General features: G+C 53.3%; 1 pseudogene; it reads right to left on the reverse strand.

Annotated features, from left to right (window-relative positions):
* The window catches only part of LOC135972151 (syntaxin-binding protein 2-like), a 47,283-nt pseudogene that overhangs the window by 13,435 nt on the left and 11,663 nt on the right, over window positions 1–22,185 (reverse strand).

Here is a 22,185-nt window from a genome sequence, read left to right on the forward strand (position 1 = left end):
TTTGAGGAAATTACTGTTTGTATAATGGCTAATATGTCGGGTTTGTTGGGCCCCGGCCCTGCAGCCTCTAGCTCAGGGGCCACAGCCTCAGCCAATGATTGGACAAAAGCACTGGGGCAAATATTGGAAAAGGTTGTGTTGTCCCATGCTAGGTCAAACTCTTGTCGTGAGTTAAGGTTATTTGCTGGGGCAGAGGAGTTCGAACCCTGGTTGGAGCATACCACTGAAATGCTGCAGGAGTGGGCCGTACCTGATGCAGAAAAGCGAAGATGTCTGATAGAGAGCCTTAGTGGCCCAGCATTAGATGTGATTCGCACCCTGAAGCTCATTGACCCTGGGGTCAGTGTGAAGGACTGCCTAGAGGCCCTTGATCATACCTTTGAGAGTGTAGAGGGCCCTGAAGACAGTTACTGTAAGTTCCTTAATTCCCGACAGCAAATTGGCGAGAAGATTTCAGCCTATATACAGAGGCTGGAAAGACTGCTTCAGAGAGCTGTCATGAGGGGTGCAGTGACTGCTGAACAGATGGATCGGACCAGACTGGCTCAAATTGTAAGAGGAGCTCAATATCAGAACTCGATTCTACTCCATCTCCGGCTAAGAGAACGATGGGAACATCCCCCAAGTTATTCCCAGCTGATAAAGGAGGTCAGAGAAGAGGAAGAAAGGCAGGCTGCCAGTGAGTTTTGGGAAGCCCAAACATTGGAGCCAGCCGGCACAACACCACTGCAAATGGCCAGTGTACTGATGGTGAGCACCACAGAGGAACTTGCCCAACAAGTGCAGGTCCTGACAGAACGGATAGCTGAACTGCAAAGCACCATTGACCAAGCTAAGACTTCCGGGAATAAGGAGCCTCTGACCGTGGCGATGGAGAAGTCAGCATTTAGAGCCACCATCCCATCTGGGCGAAGAGGGAAAGGACAATTCTTCTGCTACCGATGTGGTCAAGATGGACACAGTGCTGCCAAGTGCCATAATGAAGAAAACCCCTCCTTAGTGTATGGAAAGCTGAGGATCAGTTGGGAGAGATCCGGTAGCTGCCAGAGAGTCCGGGGACGGGGACCACCCAGGCCTGCAGGATTTGAAGATTCCCCCAGAAAAGACTGTCCAGCTGGGATCCCCGCAGGACTGATAGGGCCTCGAGCAGAGGTCATGGTGAAGATTGAAGGGGTGGAGTGTAAAGCCGTGCTTGACACTGGATCTCAAGTGACTATTATATTTCAGTCATTCTACCAACAAATGCTTAGGCACCTGCCTATACAGCCACTGACTGGCGTTGGTCTGTGTGGCCTCAGCATGGATGAATACCCCTACCAAGGGTATGTCATAGTGCACCTGGAATTCCCAGAGGAGGTTGCTGGGGTAAGAGAAGAGGTGGACACAGCTGCATTAATATGCCCTGACCCTAAAGGGACCTCTGATGTGTCTGTGCTGATAGGGACCAACTCCAGTCTCTTCAAGGTGCTCGCGGATTACTGCAGACGACGGGCTGGGGACCAGTACCTGAATACCCTGATGATCCATATGCTTTGTGCTGAAGCCTATAGGAAGATTGAGGGTGCTAAAAAGGAGACATCTGAGCTACCGATTGGGGCGCTGAAGTACATGGGCACAACCCCGTTAGTAGTGCCTGCAAGGACGGAGCAAGAAGTGCTTGTCATGAGTACTCGGCTGAAAGGCAGTAAAGGGGCATTAGCAATGGTAGAGCAGCCGGTTGAAGGAGAGCTCCCGGAAGGAGTGCTGGTCCCCAGTGGAGTCATAACCCTACCTGCTGAAGCCCAGGAAAAGGTGACTATACTGATTGCTAATGAAACAAGTCGAGATGTTGTTGTGAAGCAAGGACAAAAGATAGCGGATCTCTTTGAGCCTGAATCAATTGTAAAACCCCAGTGTGAGACTCAAGTTCCGCCAATAGACCCTGCAAAGTTTGACTTTGGAGATTCACCGTTGTCCGAGGAGTGGAAAGATCGCCTGAGGAGGAAACTTTGTGAAAGATCCAAGGTGTTCTCATTGCATGAGTGGGATGTGGGATGTGCAAAAGGAGTAGAGCACAACATCAGACTACATGACTCTCGACCTTTCAGGGAGAGATCTAGGAGGATTGCCCTCTCTGAGATGGAAGATGTGCGACAACATCTTCAGGAGCTGGCTGCGAATGGCATCATTACAGAGTCCCGCAGCCCATATGCCTCACCCATTGTGGTGGTCCGTAAAAAGAATGGGAAAATCCGGATGTGTATTGACTACCGCACCCTAAACCGGCGTACTGTGGTTGACCAGTACACAATGCCTCGAGTCCAAGATGCCTTAGACTGTTTGCTGGGAAGCCAGTGGTTCTCTGTGTTGGATCTTCGGAGTGGATACTACCAGATCCCTCTGGGTGAAGCAGATAAGGAGAAGACAGCCTTCATCTGCCCATTAGGGTTTTATCAGTTTGAACGCATGCCCCAAGGGATCTCTGGAGCACCTGCCACATTTCAACGTCTTATGGAGAAAGTTGTGGGAGACATGAATTTACTGCAAGTGTTAGTTTATTTGGATGACCTGATAGTGTTTGGAAGAACCTTGGAGGAGCATGAAGAAAGACTTCTTAAAGTGCTTGATAGGTTAGAGGATTATGGTTTGAAGCTTTCAATTGACAAATGCCAGTTCTGCCGGACCTCAGTGAAGTATGTGGGTCACATCGTGTCCCAAGAGGGTGTGAGTACTGATCCCGATAAAATAGAAGCCCTCACTACATGGCCATGTCCAAGTAACTACAGAGAACTCAAGACCTTTCTTGGGTTTAGTGGCTACTATCGCAGATTTGTGAAAAACTATGCTACGATTGTAAAACCTCTGAATGATCTTACCAGGGGATACCAGTCCAGCAGGAACAAATCTAAGACCAAGAATAAGGGAAGGTCCCCAAAGCCTCCTGTGCAGAGACACTATGGCCCCTTCGAACCATTTGGGCCACGGTGGGATGAGAGATGTGAAAGGGCTTTTCGAGAAATCATTACTTGCCTAACTCATGCTCCAGTCCTAGTCTTTGCTGACCCAAGCAAGCCATTTATCCTGCATACTGATGCCAGTTTGGAGGGTCTGGGAGCAGTACTGTACCAGGAAGTGGAAGGAAGACGTAAACCTGTAGCCTTTGCCAGCCGAGGACTGTCTGATAGTGAAACTCGCTATCCCACCCACAAGCTGGAGTTCTTGGCCTTGAAATGGGCCATCACTGAGAAATTTCGAGACTACTTATATGGTGCTCAGTTCCAGGTGTGGACAGACAACAACCCACTGACCTATGTGTTAACAAGTGCTAAGCTGGATGCTACAGGGCAAAGATGGGTGGCCGCTTTGGCTAGCTATGACTTCAGCATTCAATACCGATCAGGGAGAAGCAATGTAGATGCAGATGCATTGTCCAGGCGTCCACAGGCACCAGGAGTTGCTGTGATACCCACAGATGGAGTGAGGGCTATTTGCAGTGTGAGTCGCCGGGAGCCAGAGTCCCATGAGAGTCTTCATGGATGTGCTGCAGAAGCTTTGGGCCTGCCCCCTGAATGCGTGCCTTCTGCTTCAGTGAACTATATTGCGTTGGACCAATCTCCTTTGCCCATGCTCAATGCGGCTGACTGGCAGGAAGCCCAGCTGCAAGATATTGGCATTCGTGATACACTACTTGCCAAAAGGGAGGGGCGAAGCCCAGCTGTGGTTGTCCCACCTAACCCAGAGGGTAAACTACTATTGAGAGAATGGACCAAACTAAAACTGATTCAGGGAGTGCTACATCGAGTGACCACAGACCCTTTACAAAAGCAACGAGCACAGCTAGTGCTGCCAAAAGAGTACAGAGCCCTGGCCATGAGGGCCCTGCATGATGACTTTGGACATTTAGGGATGGAGAGGACCCTGGAACTTCTTCGTAGTAGATTCTATTGGCCTCGGATGGCTGAAGATGTTCGCAGGAAATGTGAGACCTGCGCTCGATGTGTTCAAAGGAAAACTCTGCCCACGAGGGCTGCATATCTCAAGAACATCACCAGCACCAAACCTTTGGAACTGGTATGCATCGATTTCTTGTCTTTAGAAGTAGACAAGAGGAATATTGGGAACATTCTAGTAGTGACTGACCATTATACACGATATGCGCAGGCATATCCCACGCGTGATCAGAGGGCCACCACGGTTGCTCGAGTACTGTGGGAGAAATATTTCTCAGTTTATGGATTTCCAGCCCGGATACACTCGGATCAGGGGCGGGACTTTGAGAGTCATCTTCTGAAGGAGGTGCTGAGGATAGCGGGAATTAAGAAGTCTAGAACAACGCCTTATCACCCGCAAGGTGATCCTCAGCCAGAGAGGTTCAACCGAACCCTATTAGATATGTTGGGGACTTTGCGACCAGAGCAGAAAGCAACCTGGAGCCAACATGTTGCATATCTGGTGCACGCCTACAATGCCACAAAGAATGATGCTACAGGAGTCACCCCATATCTCTTAATGTTTGGACGAGAACCAAGATTACCCATAGACCTGTGCTTTGGTGTATCAGAGGATGGAGATAGCTATGAAACTCATCAGCAATATGTATCCCGACTGAGAGAAAAGCTGCGGGATGCTTATCACTTAGCTACATCTGCGGCTCGGAAGAACGCCGACCGCAACAAACATCGATATGATGCTAGGGTACGTCTGCAAGAACTCCAGCCGGGGGACAGAGTTCTGCTGCGAAATTTGGGTATTGCTGGCAAACACAAGATAGCCGACAGATGGAAGGCAATACCTTACTTGGTGATGGAAAAGCTAGGAGACCTGCCGGTCTACAAGATCAAACCTGAAGAGGGTCCAGGGCAGACAAAGACAGTGCATAGAAACCTTTTGCTCCCTGTGGGGGAATTGGTAGGCACCCCGTATGAGATGGGCCACAACAGGGCAACTGGGCAGAACGAAGGTGCTGGACCAAAGCCGCCCTCCAACGTGGACAGCCAGCCCCCTGCAGCTAACCTACCCCCATGCAGCACATCTGAGAGTGAGTCTGAGGAGGAAGACACAACCATGGTGTACCCTGGGATGGAGACAAGATTTCAGTCTCGATCGGCTGAATCAACAGAGAGCTCCTCTTCTTCCACCCTAAACCCCATGGCAGAAGTATTTAGGCCCATTCCTGACACCCCTGAGCCACTGGTGGGACCCCCATGTGATGACACACCCAGGTTATTGGACAGTGGAGACATACAGGTGGAGGATGTCCTGGGCACCTTGGACCCTCCACTGTTAGAACTAGAAATGCAGGGGCCTATGCCAGTAGCCGAGGGACCCTCAAAGGAAACCTCTCCATCCATCGGTCAAGAGGCTGTCCCGCCCACCACGGCAACAGAGATTCTCAATAGACGAGACAGGGTAATAAGACCAGTAAAACGGTTGACTTATGATGCACCTGGGGTAACTAGTGAGGAACCAATATGTTTAGCACACAGGCTTGTGGAAGCTAGAGTGGGCTATCTGAGGCCCTTTGGAGGGAACCAGTGAGTTGTTATAATAGGGAGTATGATTTGTCGGGACGACAAATTTTCGGCTGGGGGGAGGATGTAAGCAGAGTCAGGATGAGCTCTACCCTGACATCTGGTGGTGAATTATGGCGAGGGTGGAAAAGAACTCCAGGGGCTGATCTTGTTTGCATAGGCACACCCACTCGCCTGGCATGAAACCACAGCAACTCAAAGTGGTTACTTTGGCTGGTGTGGGATCCCCAGTTTCTCTGTTATTGGGGCAGGAAGAATAAAGTTTTGTTACCCTGATTCTGTGAATCAAGGCCAGTGGAACTGTTGTATGACAGAAGGACTGAGTGAGTCATTCACCATTACTTAAGTAGCATTTGCTTGTCAAGGGGCATGGGTTACAAAACCCAGTGAATTGAGAGAGGATGGGGACAGGTATTTGTACCTGATGGTGTGGCCCCCTCCCCAAGGGGGTTGAAACACCAATTGCACTACCTCCTCTCTCCACTGTTGAATGTCAGAGCTAACTTTGATTCCCTTAGGAGTCTAGTTACAGACTGCTGAGCTGAGTTCGCTTTGGGCCAATAGTGCACCAGCACTGGGGCTCCCCTACTACTAGCTGAAATCACTAAGAGCTGAAATCACAAAAGAGCTAAAGCTATTTAAGAGCTGAGATCACTGAGGCTGTGTTAACTAGTGGGGGAGCCTGAAGCTATAGCTAAGCTAACTTAGCTTAGCGGGGAGCGAGCGGAGCGGCTCACAGGTCGGTGAGCGGAGCGGCTGGAGGAGCAGCTAGCAGAGCAGAGCCTTGTGGGAGCGGCCCAAGGGACGGCTGGAGCGGAGCGGTGCAGCTCACAGGTCGGTGAGCGGAGCGGCTCACAGGTCGGTGAGCGGAGCGGAGCAGCGCGGCTCACAGGTCGGTGAGCGGAGCGGAGCGGAGCGGAGCAGCGGCCAGAGCAGTTCGTGGGACTGCGGGTGGAGTGGAGCAGTTCGTGGTGAAGGCTGCAGTGGAACCCCACGGAGAAGCAGCCGGTTGGCCTCGGATCACGTAAGGTGCCCCTTAACACCCTGCTCACCCCCCCCCCCTTGAACTCTGGGGCTGCACTGATCATGGACAGAGACTTTGGGGGGTTGTCGGACTTTTGGGACTTTTGTGATTCTTGGGTTGCTGGACCCAAGAGACTTTGGGATTGGTGGACTTTTGGGACTTTGGTGATTCTTGGGTCGCTGGTTTCAAGAACCAACGGGAGAGGACACGGCCCAATTTGCTGGGGTGGGTCTTCGCTCATGGTTTGGTCTAAAAACTCTAGTTGTGGTGTTTTTTCCATTTAATGCTGATGTTGTTTACCTCATGTTATTAAACATTTTCTGTTACACTCAGACTCCGTGCTTGCGAGAGGGGAAGTATTGCCTCTTAGAGGTGCCCAGGGGGTGGTATGTAATTGTCCCAGGTCACTGGGTGGGGGCTCGAGCCGGTTTTGCATTGCGTTATTGAAATGGAACCCCTAGATACAGAACCCGGCCCTTGTTGCTGCCAACTTAGATGGGCAGAAGGGTTACACTAACATACCTGAAGAAACCCTTCTTGTTACTCTTAACATCTCTTGCTAACTGCAACTCCAAGGCCTGGTCTACACTACGGCCTTCCTGATTTCACTCCTGCACGCCTGAGCAATATTTTTATACTCCTCCCTGGTCATTTGTCCAATCTTCCACTTCTTGTAAGCTTCTTTTTTGCGTTTAAGATCAGCAAGGATTTCACTGTTTAGCCAAGCTGGTCGCCTGCCATATTTACTATTCTTTCTACACATCGGGATGGTTTGTTCCTGCAACCTCAATAAGGATTCTTTAAAATACAGCCAGCTCTCCTGGACCCCTTTGCCCTTCATGTTATTCTCCCAGGGGATCCTGCCCATCTGTTCCCTGAGGGAGTCAAAGTCTGCTTTTCTGAAGTCCAGGGTCCGTATTCTGCTGCTCTCCTTTCTTCCTTGTGTCAGGATCCTGAACTCGACCATCTCATGGTCACTGCCTCCCAGGTTCCCATCCACTTTTGCTTCCCCTACTAGTTCTTCCCTGTTTGTGAGTAGCAGGTCAAGAAAAGCTTTGCCCCTAGTTGGTTCCTCCAGCACTTGCACCAGGAAATTGTCCCCTACACTATCCAAAAATTTCCTGGATTGCCTGTGCACCGCTGTATTGCTCTCCCAGCAGATATCAGGGTGATTAAAGTCTCCCATGAGAACCAGGGCCTGCGATCTAGCAACTTCTGCTAGTTGCCAGAAGAAAGCCTCGTCCACCTCACCCCCCTGGTCTGGTGGTCTATAGCAGACTCTAACCACGACATCACCCTTGTTGCTCACACTTCTCAACTTTATCCAGAGACTCTCAGGTTTTTCTGCAGTTTCATACCGGAGCTCTGAGCAGTCATACTCCTCTCTTACATACAACGCAACTCCCCCACCTTTTCTGCCCTGCCTGTCCTTCCTGAACAGTTTATATCCATCCATGACAGTACTCCAGTCATGTGAGTTATCCCACCAAGTCTCTGTTATTCCAATCACATCATAGTTCCCTGACTGCCAGGACTTCCAGTTCTCCCTGCTTGTTACCCAGTCTTCTTGCATTTGTGTATAGGCACTTAAGATAACTCATCGATCGTCCCTCTTTCTCAGCATGAGACAGGAGTCCTCCCCTCTTGCGCTCTCCTGCTTGTGCTTCCTCCCAGGATCCCATTTCCCCACTTACCTCAGGGCTTTGGTCTCCTTCCCCCGGTGAACCTAGTTTAAAGCCCTCCTCACTAGGTTAGCCAGCCTGCTGGCAAAGATGCTCTTCCCTCTCTTCGTTAGGTGGAGCCCGTCTCTGCCTAGCACTCCTTCTTCTTGGAACACCATCCCATGGTCGAAGAATCCAAAGCCTTCTCTCCGACACCACCTGCGTAGCCATTCGTTGACTACCACGATTCAACGGTCTCTACCCCGGCCTTTGCCTTGCACAGGGAGGATGGACGAGAACACCACTTGCGCCTCAAACTCCTTTATCCTTCTTCCCAGAGCCACGTAGTCTGCAGTGATCCGCTCAAGGTCATTCTTGGCAGTATCATTGGTGCCCACGTGGAGAAGCAGGAAGGGGTAGTGATCCGAGGGCTTGATGATGAATCTCGGCAGTCTCTCCGTCACATCGTGTATCCTAGCTCCTGGCAAGCAGCAGACCTCTCGGTTTTCCCGGTCGGGGCGGCAGATAGATGACTCAGTCCCCCTGAGGAGGGAGTCCCCGACCACCACCACCCTCCTCCTCCTCTTGGGAGTGGTGGTCGTGGAACCCCCATCCCTAGGACAGTGCATCTTTTGCCTTCCAATCAGTGGAGTCTCCTTCTGCTCCCTTCCCTCAGATGGGTCATCTAGTCCACTCTCCGCATTAGTACCTGTAGAGAGAACATGGAAACGATTGCTCACCTGTATCTCCATTGCTGGTGCATGGACGCTCCTCTTTCTCCTTCTGGAGGTCACATGCTGCCAAACCTCCTCACAATCCTTCTGTCCCTGCTGCGCCTGCTCTGAATCTTCAGAACATTGTGGCCGTAGAAGCCTCTCCTGACGTCTGTCCAGGAAATCTTCATTTTCCCTTATGCAATGCAGAGTCGACACTCGTTTCTCCAGCCCTCGAACCTTCTCTTCCAACATGGAGACCAGCTTGCACTTTGTACAGACAAAGTCGCTTCTGTCCTGTGGAAGAAAGACAAACATGGCACAACCTGTGCAGGTTACAACAGCTGATCGCTCACCTTCCATATCACCGTCCTCTTAAGAGCTTCCTCAACTGTTGCAGGAACTACTCAGAGAAACCTGCAGATGAAAGCCTCAGTGCGCTCTCCCCACGCGAACTCCCAGGCAAACTCCCGCTGTTAGCCTCTGCTGTTCGCCGCTCCTACCAGGATTCCTATACCAGGAATGGGCTCCCCAAGGGGAAGTTGAACTGGGGGAAATCGGGAGGCAGCTGGTGGTGTAGATCAATCTCTGATAATTTTCATATGACTTTACATTGTGCCTCTTCATATAACCTTGTGGTGGGTCTACCCTCGTGTGACCTCTGTTTTCATGAAACTTTGTATCAAAGCCTCATTTAGAAACTTTGCATTGCCCTTGGTATAATATTATAGCCCCTCAGAATAGAATAAGATAAAAGAAAAATTTCTTTTTGCTAGCAGTAAAACAAGAGCTCTCTCCCCCCCCCCCACTCTGAATCAATTGCCCTGTTAAATGAATAAGGTGTGAATAAGCAAGGCATGGAAGGCAGCACCTCCAGACAGCCTCAACCCTTGGAGAGGGGCTGGGAGCCAGACCCAAGGACAATAAAACGTGTCAAGTGGGCTCATTAAAAACAAGCAGACATACTGACGGCCTCGGGGGTTAGAAGCGAGCACCTTCTTTTGGAAACACCCTCTTTGCAGCATTGGGACAACACTCAAAAGAAAGCAGCACAAAGGACCAATGGACACAGACACAGAGTTTGAATCTGGTATAGATTTGCATAAGAGGAAAGCTGCTATAAAAGTGAGGTGTCTTGCAGAGGACCCCGGGTCTCGTCTTGTCAACATGGGAGCATCGATCCGGATCGGCAGAAGCCTGGCTCCACCCCCTCCCCCATCTAACTCACCTGGCCAGTGAAGTTAAGGGGAGCAACTAATTGGTAACAACAAGACGGAGTGTGTTTGTGTGTGTGTGTGAGTGTAAGTGTAATATATTATATGCATATAATACAGTGTTAATGAATACATGTATTACTAATAAATGTGGCGTTTTGTCTTATTCCCCCTGAAAAGATCCTGTGCAGTACTTTAAGTACAACATTTTGGTGGAGAATGCGAAAGGGGGAGCAAGCATAGAACCCACAGTTATTATAAAACTGGTGTGCACACCGCCAGCTTTAGCAAGCCTGGCACTATAGGAAAAAGAGTGTAAACTTTCAGTTAATTAACCAAACTCTGAAGGATATAGGAGTTTAGGTTTAAATTGTGTTCATGACTGAGCTAAAGAGGAGAACTTAGTGTTTCTCACTCTGATCCGGGGAAGGATTAACCAAACTCTGAAGGATATAGGAGTTTAGGTTTAAATTGTGTTATAGAGGTACATACACCCTCAGCCGTAGCAAGACTGAGCTAAAGAGGAGAACTAAGTGTTTCTCACTCTGATCCGGGGAAGGATTTGTATAATTGGTGTATGAACCCTCGGTGGTAGCAGACCGAGTAATACAGAGGGAGGCTTAGTGTCTCTCCCTCTGGCCCAGAGTGGGTTAAAAACATAAGATACAGATCTTGTTCTGTTAAGCCAAACTCTGAAGGATATAGGAGTTTGGGCAGTGTAGTGTGGTTTATGTTTGTTTGTTTTTTTGTTTTGTTTTGTTTTTTGTAAGTAATATTGTGGTAATTTCACAATTTTGAAGAAAATGTTTAAGGAACGGGACCAGGAAGGGTGGGGGCTAGTTGGAAAGTCCACCCTCCTTGCTAAATTGGTAGTGGAACAAGGCTTGTGCCCATGGAAAGGAACTGTTTATTGGAAAAAGCAGGATCGGGCCCAGGCAAGCAACAGATAAAAAAACTGAAAAACAGGTTGGGTACAGAGAGTTAAAACAGCACTCTCAAATCTTACAGCAGCAGTAACATCAGGAGAAGAAACATTTGAGACCCCAGAAGGGGGCAGACCTTTGGGACCCCTCTGGAGATTGGGAAGGGGAATATTTGGGTAAATTCCTCCTCCCAGGGCCAAAATGCCATTGAAACAGTTAACAACAGTGCCTGCTTCTGCCTCAGATCTCCAGGCCATGGCAAAATGGCTGGAGATTTTAAAACAGAAATTTCTTTTCTAGATGGAGTGTTAACGCCCTTTTACTGAGAGAAAAGGAGGATTTACACTCACAAAAAATGCACCCCTTAATTAGCATTTGTGCAGCCCCAAGTACCAAACACACTGTGGCAGAGACCAAGCAGGTTCTGCCATGGTGGAAGCACTGTGCTAATTTGTTTCCAAGCTTCTATCTTTCAGGCTCTGAACCAGAACATCAGGAGAGCTGGTACCAGCTGAAGAGTTATAAAATACCATGGTTATAGTGTCATGACAAAGTCTGTGTTCAGTGTTCTGTGTTGCATGTTCTGTGTCTGTCTCTGGTGGTGTCCTGTGTTAGCATTGGGTCCAGAAAAAGAGGGGATACTACACTAGACAAGGCAAATGTCTTTTCCTCTCTCTACTTCCCCCATGTCCATCCAATTTATCAATCACCACTTGTGTCCAAAACACTTTGGTCCCCAATGCATCAGGTTTATTTTTTTGTTAGGTTCTCTAATAGTCATTTTGTTGTTAATTTTTGTTCTTAATACATTTGTATTGTTAGTTACATTTGCTTGTATTGTTAATTCCACACTTTCCTCTATGCACTCTGGATCTATTTCCCCAAGCCCTGAAGGGTAGTTCTTGGGCCTCCATAACCTGTAAGACCTTGGCCCATAATTGAATGGCCCCATCTTTCAGGTCCCCAAAAACCTCTAAGAACAACTATTAAAAATAGGAAATTCTACAACATTTTAGCAACTGAATGTTAGTTTAAGTCCAAATCAGCTTAACCTTGCATAACAACTGTGGTACTCCTACAAAATCTTATTTGTTGTGTGTGCTTAAGAAGGTCCTGACCTCAGTGACTTTTATTGTTTGATGGCTGTTGCAGCATCAAACTTGGGCCTCATTTTGTTTGTCAATGTACCCAATTATTGGAATGGTAATGGTTTTGTTGTATTTCCAATTATTATAATTATAATTGTTTGCATTTGTGTTTATGTTATATCTGGTGTTTAGTCAACTGTAATGGTTTTAGTTATATTCACCTGGTTATAATTGTTTGGTTTGTTTGCAACAAATACAAAAGATTTATATGGTGACCACTCAAGAATTGTTCTTGAGAGATCAAAAGGGGGACAATGTAGATCAATCTCTGATAATTTTCATATGACTTTACATTGTGCCTCTTCATATAACCTTGTGGTGGGTCTACCCTCGTGTGACCTCTGTTTTCATGAAACTTTGTATCAAAGCCTCATTTAGAAACTTTGCATTGCCCTTGGTATAATATTATAGCCCCTCAGAATAGAATAAGATAAAAGAAAAATTTCTTTTTGCTAGCAGTAAAACAAGAGCTCTCTCCCCCCCCGCCCCCCCCTCTGAATCAATTGCCCTGTTAAATGAATAAGGTGTGAATAAGCAAGGCATGGAAGGCAGCACCTCCAGACAGCCTCAACCCTTGGAGAGGGGCTGGGAGCCAGACCCAAGGACAATAAAACGTGTCAAGTGGGCTCATTAAAAACAAGCAGACATACTGACGGCCTCGGGGGTTAGAAGCGAGCACCTTCTTTTGGAAACACCCTCTTTGCAGCATTGGGACAACACTCAAAAGAAAGCAGCACAAAGGACCAATGGACACAGACACAGAGTTTGAATCTGGTATAGATTTGCATAAGAGGAAAGCTGCTATAAAAGTGAGGTGTCTTGCAGAGGACCCCGGGTCTCGTCTTGTCAACATGGGAGCATCGATCCGGATCGGCAGAAGCCTGGCTCCACCCCCTCCCCCATCTAACTCACCTGGCCAGTGAAGTTAAGGGGAGCAACTAATTGGTAACAACAAGATGGAATGTGTTTGTGTGTGTGTGTGAGTGTAAGTGTAATATATTATATGCATATAATACAGTGTTAATAAATACATGTATCACTAATAAATGTGGCGTTTTGTCTTATTCCCCCTGAAAAGATCCTGTGCAGTACTTTAAGTACAACAGTGGTGCCCCAGGAATCCACAGGGTTCTTCCCTTTCGAGCTGCTGTATGGGAGGAAAGTGAGGGGACCCCTGGACCTGAAAAGGGAGGATTGGGAGAAGTGGGAAGACCCCCCTGGTGGATCTTTTCCCTGAGGTGGGAGCCAATCTCCCTGTTCAGAGTCACTGGGAAAGCAGCCCAAAACCTGGAGAGAGAGGTCAAGGACATGCTGGCTTTAGATGTAATCCAGCTGCTGTCCATGGGCCTCACCCGTGGGGCTGGTCCCCAAGGAAGACAGGATGATTGGGTTTTGTGGGGACTATCGGAAGCTTAAAGCCATCACGGTATCCGATGCCTACCCCATGCCTAGGCCTGGGGAGATTCTAGACAAGCTGAGGGAGATGGAGAACTTGGCCCTGGCGTATGTCGATGACATGTGTGTCTTTAGCCAGACCTGGGAGGGACGTGTGTCCCAGGTGAAGAGGGTGCTGGGCTGCCTCAAGGAGGCAGGACTGACGGTAAAAGCCGAACAGTGCAAGGTGGTCTGGACTGAGCAGTGCCAGAGGGCTCTCTGTATACTGAAGGAGGCTCTACTCCAGGGCCCGGTAAATCTGGTAAACCCAGACTCTGCCAAGCTGCTAGGGACAGAGACACCTGTTCAGAGGGTGGCCAAGATCAAGATGGGGGTTCTTAACCAAGAGAGCCCAAATTGCAGCCCTCCAAACTGGAGCACTGGGAAAAGACCCAATCTCAGTTTAAACCCCAGTGGTATTGGGGTGGCAAAAGGGTACGGGCCGCATAAACCTTCCCACATGCAGCCTGCAAGCGCCATCAAGCACAACAGAGCCACGGGAGGGTGTGAAGCGGGAAGGGCTTGGTGTAACTCCCACCAAGGAATGGGAGAGATGATGGGGCATCCATGGGAACGTTGGTGGGTTCGAACTTCCCAAGGTCACTGGCTAAAGTGACCTCGCTCAGTTCAGTCTCGAAGGGGGGAGAGATGTGACGAAGTGGGACTGTTCTTAATGTTTCCTCTGAATACTGTGTGGGTGCCTCAGTTTCCCCTATGCATTTCTTAAGTCTCTAGGTGGTGGGGAAAGGCCAGTGTGCATAAATCACTGGCACTCTGTCTCCCTGGCAACAAATGGCCAGGGCCCCTTCCCCCCTGCAAGGAAATAGCTAAAGGTGAACAAAGAGATCAGGTGACCTCCTGGCCTGGGAAAGAGACAAAGCCCAGAGAAGGAGGGGCTGGAGGGGGTTTCAGAGTTGGAGCTACCTAGGGAGTAGGAGTGAGGGCAGACATGGGTGTCTGGCTCTCTGAACCCCAGAATGGACCCGGCTGAGGGGTCTCGTTCGCCGCTGTACTACAAGCTCTGTTTTAGACCGCGTTCCTGTCATCTAATAAACCTCTGTTTTACTGGTTGGCTGAGAGTCACGTCTGACTGCAAAGTGAGGGTGCGTGCAGGACCTCTGGCTTCCCCAGGACCCCGCCTGGGCGGACTCGCTGTGGGAAGTGCACGGAGAGGCATATGCTGAATGCTCCCAGGAGAGACCCAGGAGGTGAAGCCATGTGAGCTTCCTGCCTTGAAGACAGTCTGCTCCAAGGGAGAGGAGGCTCCCCAAAGTCCTGACTGGCTTTGTGGGGAGCAGTTCCAGAGCATCACCCGGGGACTCCGTGACACGACAGCCCCACGACCCACAGCTCGCCTACCCCCTGTGCCAGGGCCCCCTCCTCCCTGGGGTCAGCTCCACCTGGGGTGAGCAATGGGCCCACAGGGAGTAACCCAAGCCCCATGTCCCCCTTCTGCACCCGCGGTGCTACATGGGGGGGCTGGCCCTGGCTCCAGCGAGCCTGTGGGTCTGAGACCCCTTTCTCCGGGCTGAGTCCATGAGCCAGACTCTGCCCCTCAGTCAGGCTCTGCCCACAGACCCACCTGCTCCACGCTGCACAGCTTCTCCACCGTCCCTTTGAAGTGCCGCATGCAGTGCTCGGCCAGGTTCAGGTGCGTGGAGTACTGCGGGAAGAGACGGGGGAAGTTTACCGCATCACTGGCTGGTCCAGAGCACCTGCACCCCCCAATCCCCCAGGAGGGCCCCTTGGCCAGAGGAGCAGCCCCAATCGGCTGTGTAAGCCGAGTCTATAGGGATTGTTTTGCCCAGCACTGAAGTGCAGCCACCTCTGGGATGGAGTGGGGCAGCTGGAGGGGAGGATCAGGAGGAGGGAGCAGCTTCCAAATCAGCCCACGGCTTCTCTGTTAGTCAGCATGAGGTTGGGGGCTTGGAGACCAGCAGGTGTCGGGGTACCTGTGCCAGTGGCCAGGAGCTTTCTGTTGGCACATGGCCCAGTGGCACCAGGAGTGGCTCCAACGGGCTGGTTTGGAAGCCCACCAAGGCCCTCTCCTGAGAGCTGCAGCAGCAAGGCGTGGGCGTTACCCAAGGGCTGCCATTGCTGCGGCTAACGTGGCAGCTCTGGGCACTGACAGGCAGGCTGCTGCCCATGGTGCCACACAGCACCTGGGGGGAAATGGCTCTGCCCGACGGGACAGGTCAGCAGCTCTCATCAAGCAGTAAAGTGGAGTGCCCCAGAGTGCCCTGCCCCCCAGAGAGTCCCTACTGTCCCTCACCAGCCCCACAGAGCACCCCGCGCCCCCCACCCACTAACAGCCCCAGCCCCGTTACCTTGTTCAGCTCTTTCTGTTACTGGGGCATCTTCTTCAGGATCTGGGACAGGTCCTCGATGTTGGCCTGGAGGGAGGCGGGTGGTGAGATTCTGGCCCTTCCCAGCACACAGAGCTCCCTGCAGGACAGAGGCCTCGCCTGGGGCCAGCCGCAGCAGCCCAACCACGCATGCCAGGGCCAGGGCGGGTCACTCAGGCCACGCGTGGCTGCGGCTTGGGTTAGACCTGCTCTTCCCAGGCCAGCTGGAACAAGCTGGGAGCCCCTCAACCCGAGTGCCCCTCGAGATGTAAAGTGGCAGCGGGCCGGGAGATGCCAGCGTTGGCTTCCTGCAGCTCTCCCTGTGTGTCCCCGATCCTGCTGTCTGACCCCGCCCCATGGGCCTCTGCCCTCCCCCACCGTGGGGAGTTCCAGAGCTCTGGCTGGGGGGCAGGGGGCTCCACATACACCTCTTAGCCCTTTAGAGGCAAACCCTGGGAGATTTGGGACAGCCTCCCCCCCCCCCCCCCCGCCAACCCCTCCTAGGGCAGCAGGGCAGTCTCCCCTCCCCATCAGTGGCAGTGGGATGGGTCCCCCAGTCTCTCTGGCCTGGAATCCCCAATCGCTCCCCCACAACCCCCACCACACCTTGTCTGTGGTCAGCCTCTGACTCTCACAGAAGGTGCACAGCAGCTCCGTCACCTTCCTGCAGCAGGAAGAGGGGTCAGGCATTGCCTTGGAGGTAGAGGGTGCCCTGTCCTATGCTACAGGGGATGGAGCCCCCGCTCCACGGGTACCAGGGTTCTCTGCCTCGAGATCCTCAGACAGGGCGGGGGGGGGGCTCTTCCCAAGTTACCCCAAGGCAGAGAGTTCAGTGCACCTCTGGGGGCTCCTGGCGCCCTGCTGGGGGGGGTCTGGGGGCAGCGGCAGGCCCAGCAGGAGGTCGGTGAGGGACTCACTCAAGGGGCTGTGAGGTGCCTGGGGAGATCCTGGGATCAGGGGAAGACAGTGTCCAGGGGGATCCCCGAGAGGAAATGCAGACAGTTGTTCTGGAAGGGAGCACTCAGGGGTCCTTTAGGGAGAGGGGCGGGGTCCAGGGGGTCTCAGCACTCAGAGAGGAGCATGTCTGAGGGACAGGCCCCAGCACTGGGTGGGAGTGGGAGGGGGAGTCCTGGCACTGAGCAGGAGAGGGGTGTGTTGCGGGGGGGTGTCCCTGCACTGGGTGGGAGAGGAGTGTATCCAAGGGGGAGTGGGGTTCCAGCACTGGGTGGGAAGGGAAGGGGAGAGGTGTGTCCAAGGGGGCCCCAGGGTGGGGAGGGCTGTGTCTGAAGGGGAGGATGGGGGAAGTCCCAGCACTGGAAAAGAGGGGGTGTGTCAACGGGGTGGGCTGTCCTGGCACTGGGTGGGAGAGGTGTGTCCGAGGGGGAGGTCCTGGCAGTGGGTGGGGAGGAGAGGGCTGTGCCAAAGTGGGGGTAGGGGGTCCTGGCACTGGGCGGGGAGGGGAGAGGTGTGCCGAAAGGGGGGGTAGCGAGTCCCGGCACTAGGCATTGGGTGGGGCACAAAGTGGTGTGTCCGGGGGGGGGGCGGGGGCGGATGGGTCCCGGCCCTGGGTGGGGCAAGGAGGGGCATATCCGGGGGGACGGACGGGGCACAGAGGGGCGTGTCAGGGGCAGGGCTGAGCGCGCTCACTTGGAGACGTCAGCGATGTGCAGGTGGCGTAGCTGCACCCAGAGTTCGTCATCATCATCCAGCAGCGCCTCTTTCTCCCGCGAGTCGCTGGTGCCCGTTGTCTTGTACCTGCGGAGGGGGGATGGGGTCAGGCTGCGACACCCCTCCTCCGAGCGTGGGAGCTACAGAGCAGTGCAGGTGCCTGGGTCCCATCCCCCCAGCCCGCCTGAGGAGTGCGGGGCGCCCCCTGCTGGCAGCCAGGCCCTACCTGTAGGTGTTGTTCTCGATGCTGAGCAGGTCGTAGGCCATGGCCTGGAAGGTGAGCTCATGCAGCAGTGGGGACACCAGGTCGAAGCTCCGGTCCACTATCAACAGCTGAGAGCGGGCTTTGTCAGGGCCCTGGGGCAAAGGAGAGAGAGACCCGTCACCCCCTGCTCCGGCGGATGGTTCCTGGCCTGGCTTACACGGCACAATCCAATGGGCCCAGGTGGGCCTGAAACTTCACCACCCGCCCTCTCTGCGGCCCAGCCCCCAACCCCAGGGGAAGCCAGGAGACACCCCCCAAGCTAGCTGAGACGTGCCCTGGGGTCCCGCCCTGACCGGCAGGGAGAGCTCCCCACCCAGCTGCGCTGCAACGCCCCCTGCAGGGACGGGCCACCTGCCCCTCGTGCAAATAGCAATGGCCACTCCCCCAAGCACGCTCTCTGCTCGTGCCTCTCCACCAACGGGAGCGTGCCCCTTACAAGGCAGCCCCCCGACTGCGCCCTGCCCCATATGCTGCGTGGGGAGCGGGGGAACTACACCAGAAGGCCCTGGCTAGTCTATTGTTAAACAACACCAGGCCCAGAGACTCTTTGATATAAGGTCCCAGAGGGGGACAATGGGACGTTATCCCTATGTCCCACCTTGCATCTGAGCTGGGACCCCATATGAGGCTTTAGCTCCCCACTCCCAGCCTGGGTGGCCCCCCCAGCATCCAGCTGGACAGAGACCACTCACATGGTCAGCATCTCAGACCCATATCATTGGGGGGCTGGCCCAGCCCCCCACTCCTTGCCTGATCAGCATGCACTGCCCTCTTAGCACAGCAGGTGGCGATAGGAGACCAGCCCTGCGCTCCCATGGCAGACGGCTCTGAAACTGGCTCCAGCAGCTCCAGTGGAACTCAAGCCCACCCAGGAGCACCTCAGCAAGGGGCTGCGTCTGCTCTTCGCTGGGTAGCACAGACAGTCAGGGGGGCCGGGGACATACAGCCCCTGACGCTTCCCCAACTGTCCCACCTCAGTACGTAGCCCGATTTTCAGCCACACTTGGTCTCCACAGCCTCTGGGTAAATGGGTTGAGGCTGACGGAGGAGCGCCTCTCTTGGAGGAGTATCTGGACCCCACCACTGTAGCACTATCATTGCTGCATCCTGCCCCCCCATGCACGTGGGGCTGGGCAGGGCCGTCACCCCATTGCAGAGGGGGATGGAGGCCCAGAGGGGCTGGGTGACTCACCCAAGGTCACACAGGGAGTGTGTGGCAGAGCAGGGACATGAATCCAGAGCTGGCGCCATCATTCCTCTCCAGCACTACCCAGCCTGGGTGGGTTGCTATGCTCAGCGCCCTCCCCCACCCCGGACTTGCTCACACCTTTGCCAGTTCACCCCGAGTGCAGATGGGGGCTGGCATAACCACTGGGTCACCCCACTCTGCTCAGAGCAGACGGGTGGTTAGTGCACTGGTGGGTGCCACAGCACTGCCTGTGCCAGCTACCCCTCAGGGCTGGCAACTGGGAAACATCAAGGCAAGAGGGACTAGTGCAGACAAGGCCACAGGGCGCCGTGACCGCGGGCTGGGTGGCTTTGGAGACCTGGCTGCTAGAGGCCATGCTACAAGAGTCCCTGGGGTTCTGCGCCAGCTGGCAAGGCGGGGGCACACTGGACTGGCCAGCTGGGATTGTGCGGCATGGAGCCAGCACTGCATTGAGAGCAGGGGCTTGAGTCAGCACTCCCGGTCCTGCGGTGGGCGTGCTGTCTGGACTCCTGGCTCCTATTCCTGCCTCTGCCACCTATTCCTGGCATGCTGCTCCTTGCCTCAGTTTCCCCTCTGTAACATGGGGACAGTGCTGACACCTGTGACAGGGAGGCTTGGCAAGAGTCTCAGGAATATCCCTGTGGGGGCTCAGAGGAGCAGGGTGTGCACGGAGCAGGACTTTGCCCTCCCCAGCGCTGCTCTCAGCTCCTGAGAATAGCACAGATCAGACGGGGGCTGCAGGCTGGAGCCAGCTCTGCTGCAGCAAGTAGGTCCAGTGGTTAACAAGCATGCTGTCAATCCCTTCCCTGGGTAGATGGTTTGGGCAGCCAGGTGTGTGCCAGGCTCCCCTCTGGAGGCTGGCCTGTGCTGCCAGCTGTGAGTATCCCAGAGGGGGTCCCCCTGCCCGAGACTGGTATCATTATCCCCATTTTACAGATGGGGAAACTGAGGCACAAATAGGGGAGGTGACTTGCCCAAGGTTACCCAGCTGGGAATAGAACCCGGGTCTCCCATCCCGGTCCAGGGCTCTATCCACTAGGCAACACTGCCTTGGTGGATGGGAAAATAGAGAGGAAAGGTGTGCTCATGGATCCACAGGGTTGGTGCCAGGGCCCCAGCTGGGGAAGTCTCTGGGAGGAAGCCCTTTGCTGTGCCAGACCTCAACAGATCTCTCTCTTCCTCCAGGACAGGACACAGCCTCCCCACCTCCTGAGACTGAACCGCTGGGCTTCACCCCATGAGCCCTGCCCAGCGAGTCCAGCTGAGACAGACCCTGGGAGAGACCCATCCACTCCGCAGGGCCCGATGCCCCTCAGCCCGGGTGACAGGGCCACTCCCCCAGCGTTGTCAGAACAGTCGGGTTTCTTAGGCACCTGGACCCCAGCCCGGGCAGCCCAGCCCACTGAAGGTTAAAGCAAGAGGCCGTTCTGGTCAGCTCAGAGCCCGGCCGAGCTGCAGCGAGACCTGTTTTCAGGCTCCTGGTCTCTCGCTCAGGGCCTGTCTACACGTAAACCACTGCAGCTGTGCAGCTTCAGTGACGCTGCCTTTCTCATACCCCTGAGAAGATGGTTACTCACTTTTGTAACGGTTGTTCTTCGAGATGTGTTGCTCATATTCATTCCAATTAGGTGTACACGCGCTGCGTGCACGATCGTCGGAGAATTTTTACCCTAGCAACAACTGGTGGGTCAGCTCTGGAGCCCCCTGGAGTGGCGCCTTTATGGTGCTGGATATATACCCCAGCCAACCCAGCACCCCCCCAGTTCCTTCTTGCCAGCTACTCCAACAGAGGGGAAGGAGGGCGGGTTTGGAATGGATATGAGCAACACATCTCAAAGAACAACAGTTACAAAGGGGAGTAACCGTCTTTTCTTCTTCAAGCGCATGCTCATATCGATTCCAATTAGGTGACTCCCAAGCCTTACCTAGGCAGTGGGGTCGGAGTGAGATATTGCTGAGTGCAGCACTGCTGAACCAAATGCAGCAGCATTTCTGGACTGCTGGACTATTGCATAGTGGGAGGCAAAGGTATGAACTGATGACCAGGTGGCAGCTCTACAAATTTCCTGAATTGGGACCTGTGCCAGGAAAGCAGCCGAAGAAGCTTGGGCCCTTGTGGAATGAGCGGTCAGGTGCGTGGTTGGGACACCAGCCAGGTCGTAACAAGCATGGATGCAGGAGGTGATCCAAGAGGAGATATGTCTCGAGGAGACTGGGAGGCCTTTCATCTGGTCAGCCACGGCGACGAACAGTTGAGTTGTCCTCCTGAACGGTTTCATACACTCAATATAGAATGCTAGAGCCCTACGAACGTCGAGAGAGTGCACCTGTTGCTCCCGTCGTGAAGCGTGCGGCTTCGGAAAGAAGACCGGGAGGAAAATGTCTTGATTGACATGAAAGGATGATACTATCTTGGGGAGAAAGGTAGGGTGGGGGCGAAGCTGCACCTTGTCCTTTTGGAAGACTGTGTATGGCGGTTCCGATGTAAGGGCTCTGATCTCGGATACACGTCTTGCTGAAGTAATGCTTATGAGAAAGGCCGTCTTCCAAGAGAGATAGAGAAGTGAGCAGGTGGCCATCGGCTCGAACGGGAGCCCCGTGAGTCTGGAGAGGACCAGGTTAAGGTCCCATGCCAGGACTGGTTGTTGCATCTGCGGGTAGAGACGGTCCAGTCTTTTAAGAAACCTACCGACCGTTGTGTTGGAGAAGATAGAACGACCACGGTCTCCTGGGTGGAAAGCCGAAATGGCTGCCAGGTGCACCCTAACTGATGATATTGCCAGGCCCTGCTGTTTTAGGGAGAGAAGATATTCCAGGATGAGAGGCACCGGCGCCTGCAAAGGTGGCGTGTTGCGTTGAGCACACCAGCAGGAAAAACGCTTCCATTTGGCGAGATACATGGCTCGAGTGGAGGGTTTCCTGCTACCTAGCAGAACTTGCTGTACCGTGTGTGAGTAGAGTAGCTCTGACTGTGTTAGCCATGCAGCATCCACCCTGTGAGATGGAGGGATGGCACGTCAGGGTGACAAAGGCGACCGTGGTCTTGCAAGAACAGGTCCAGCCAGAGCGA

Source organism: Chrysemys picta, chromosome 22, assembly GCF_011386835.1.
Source record: "Chrysemys picta bellii isolate R12L10 chromosome 22, ASM1138683v2, whole genome shotgun sequence".
Taxonomy (NCBI): Eukaryota; Metazoa; Chordata; order Testudines; family Emydidae; genus Chrysemys; species Chrysemys picta.